The sequence below is a fragment of the Odontesthes bonariensis genome, chromosome 15 (assembly GCF_027942865.1).
Source record: "Odontesthes bonariensis isolate fOdoBon6 chromosome 15, fOdoBon6.hap1, whole genome shotgun sequence".
Lineage (NCBI taxonomy): Eukaryota > Metazoa > Chordata > Actinopteri > Atheriniformes > Atherinopsidae > Odontesthes > Odontesthes bonariensis.
The window spans coordinates 6,914,871-6,918,330 of NC_134520.1; the positions used below are offsets into that span (position 1 = coordinate 6,914,871).

At 40.8% G+C, this 3,460-nt stretch overlaps 2 long non-coding RNA genes across 2 annotated transcripts; both read right to left on the minus strand.

Annotated features, from left to right (window-relative positions):
- Window positions 1-439: 439 nt before the first annotated feature.
- Window positions 440-1,877, minus strand: LOC142400985 (uncharacterized). The gene is made up of 3 exons (XR_012773024.1): window positions 1,817-1,877; window positions 1,546-1,668; window positions 440-1,464 (listed from the first exon to the last, which is right to left on the minus strand). It is a non-coding gene; the product is annotated as an uncharacterized LOC142400985 (long non-coding RNA).
- A 701-nt stretch (window positions 1,878-2,578) lies between these two features.
- On the minus strand, window positions 2,579-3,067 carry LOC142400984 (uncharacterized). The gene is made up of 3 exons (XR_012773023.1): window positions 2,978-3,067; window positions 2,810-2,877; window positions 2,579-2,701 (listed from the first exon to the last, which is right to left on the minus strand). It is a non-coding gene; the product is annotated as an uncharacterized LOC142400984 (long non-coding RNA).
- Between the last annotated feature and the right edge of the window lie 393 nt (window positions 3,068-3,460).

Sequence of the window (3,460 nt, forward strand, 5' to 3'; positions counted from 1 at the left end):
CCCTCTAGATTTATCTGTACACAAGACTTCCTGAACGGAGACATGTTTTAACAAATTACTGCCAAATGGACTAAATGAAGTCTCATTTCTGTGCATGTCAATTTGCACACCACTAATTTCAAATTCCTTGGGACTGGTTCTCTTTTGCCTAGCATATCTCTCAATATAATTTAAAACATCATCAAAGCTGTTTAAATACAAAACGTTGCTTTTCCCTGAAACACTTACCATTCCATTACAATCACGTGCATGGGAATCTACAACGGCATACTTTCCATTCTGACTGATAAGAGCGCAGGTACTTCCATTTATAGTCAGAACACAAGTTTCATATGTGGCGCACATCTTTTGCAATCCTTCACGGAGAGTAGTGTGCGCACCAGAATCTATTAACTCACCCTGGAAAACATCTACATGTCCAGCAACAAAATCTCCATACGTCACATCTAAAGTACACCCGTCAATATCAACCTGCTTCGGCAAGTCTAAAACACAGAGCGTTTCCTTCCTACCACTAATCAGATTGTTTTCCCGCAAATAAGTGTACAAGGCGTCACCTCTGACAACAACATTATCTAATGTGTCAGAATGCCATGAAAAAACACTATCCATCTTGTGCTTTGCTAAAGCAACAAGAGTCACAGCTGCACACTGCAGTCCCCCGTACTTAAACCGATCATCGCCCTGATGGAACGATCCTCTAACTGATTCCTGACTACTTGAACTGGCACCATGACGTTCGTCTGTGACCTGCCTGTCAGCAATGACTGTGGTACATGCTTCTAAACCAAAGCTACTCTGTTGTACAGAAATCGCAGACATGCCATACTCTGTCGCATTTAATGATTTCCGAAGATTCATAATGTGAATCATTAAATCATTGAAGCAAGTGTTAAATACCACTACAGATGTACCCGTTTCTGATGCCAACCCCTGTAAATTTCTTGTTCCACAGTCCACAATGACAAAGTAAGATTCATGATGGATAACCAAGCTACATGAACCCTCAAGATTAAGAATGCACATTCCATTTCTCAACAAATACATCTGTAACTTCTCACTAAATTCCTCCTCCAGATTAAAATTAAATTGACCATAACTACTACCCCCAATTAGTACTTTCCATTTTTTACCAAAAATAATCTGTCGCTCCACCAACTTGCAAAACTCTGGCTTTGTGCCTCTCTGAGGTCTTTCTGTATCAATATATTCTGCCAACTTCTGACCTTCAGCATCAACTGCATCGACATCCGATGATTTCCAAGTGCAAATTGGAGAAGTTTGGTGTTTTATAGCAGCTACAACACTACTGGACATTAAAGTATTGCTAACAGACTGATTACTATGACTAACTGTTCCTAAAATAAGAGAAGGGGGGAACCGCTCTGAACACCTGCAAGAACTGGAGTTAACACACTGACCTCTTGTTTGGCTGCACTCGAAATCCACCGACACCTCAAGCATCTACAACGACATTAGAAAACATAATTTCTTTCATTTGTATTCATTTCTTAAATTTACTACCAAAAATGTTGTTATACAAACCTCCCGGTCAGAAACGAGCTCGGACGGACGGACAGACACCAACCCAGGACAGTCAGACGCCTCCCGAGGATGGGGAGAAGGCACCACGTCGCAGACATCCACCTGTTTGGATGTTGCCTCAACCTATAAAACAAAATCATTACATTAATTCATCTGAATTTAAACCAAGATTCCAAATAATTTAGACCAAGTGTTTTCAGTAATACAGTTTAAGGTTTCATATTACTTACATATTTAACATAATAAAAAGCTAAATATGGACCACACTTACATTCTTCTTCACAGACACGAGCCCCACACCAACAGCGGCAGGAGTTACGCTCGGTGTGGCTGAAACCTGAAAGACAAAGACAAATAAATTAATTATGAACAATTATCCTCATTGAAGATCTGAAAAGTTAACTCGCTTAAGGTTTTACAAACCTGCTGTCTCACACGCCTGGTCCTTAAGACAGCTGGTTTCTTGACACGTTCCACAGGCTTCATCTATAACACAAACAACATGTCAGATCTGTGTCTTTTCTAAAAGACAATACTGAGACTATATTTTGAAATACACTTTGCTGCAACTTACCTCGTTGCCTGTGTGAACAGCTGCCACTGCCAATGGAGAAACTTTTTCCATGGCAACCAACAACTCAGGTGAAAAACGAACAGGATTGAGGGGGATGTAACACTCCTTCAAAACTGGAGTAGCAATCTGTTACACAAAAATTGAAATGATGAATATACTAATCACATTAAAAATGCTTTACAACAAGTGGTTGTGAAACACTCACCTTATCAGGAACCACCCTTTCCTTGGGTGAATCAGAGTCAGATTCCCCCGAATGGCTCCTCTATAAAAAGCACACACAAAAGCCATTTCAGAACATTACACACCAACTTAAATCCCATCCTCGCATAAAAGTACATTGGGAACAACAAGCTTCCTTACCTTCCTGCCGTATCTCACGGTTGTCCACTCTGGAGGCGGTGGACGTGGAACTCGTTCCACTCCCTTCACAACCAGACGTGGCACATACCTCGGCTTATACGGAACAGCTGCCTGACTCGTAGCCAGTGGCTTGGGTGCAGACAGCTCCAGGAACTGATGCGCAAACACCCAAATGCGATCACTGAGGATGCGCATCCCCTTGTTGTCGTCAAGGTGAATCTAAACCAAAATAAAAGGTATATAAATCAGCAAAACAACAGACAAGTAAAATAAGTATTGAATATAAATTCTCACCATTTTCTAACTTCAGAATAAGATTGTACTTACTCCATCATAACTCCACAGATCGACGCGACTTAGGGGGAAGTCCTCGGCAATGGAATAAAACGGCATCTCTGAAAAGAAAAATATGTATAATTATACAAACATCCTTTTCACCAAAGACAACTGCCATCAAAATACTGGAAATGAACTCAGAATTATTTTACTCCATACTTAGATTTGCCGAAACACGATGATACTCCTGCTGGAATAGCTCCTGTTTCTCCATGGATTCCGTCAAGCGTGGAATCATACCGATACAGAACACCTAGAGGAAGAATTGCATTATCAAATTACTTTATTTACAAATACATCAACTACTGATGCTTGGTGTTTTCAGTTTTTTTATTTCTCTTTTGTTACGTTTATTCTTCTTATTCCTTTTTTAATGTGAAGCACATTGAATTGCACTTGTGTCTGAAATGCGCTATATAAATAAACTTGACTTGAAAATAAAATAACACACCTTAGTGCAGTGCTCACGAACTGCCTCAAGGTACAACTTAAAGGCCCGTCCTGCCTCTTGGTGGTTGATGCTGGACGTGAGGTTGTTGGATGGAGCAAAAACGCAAATAGCGTCAGGACGACGAGGAAGTACGACCTTCTCAACCTCCTTGCGCAGCTGATCTGCGTCAGCCCCTGGAGTCGACATAAAGG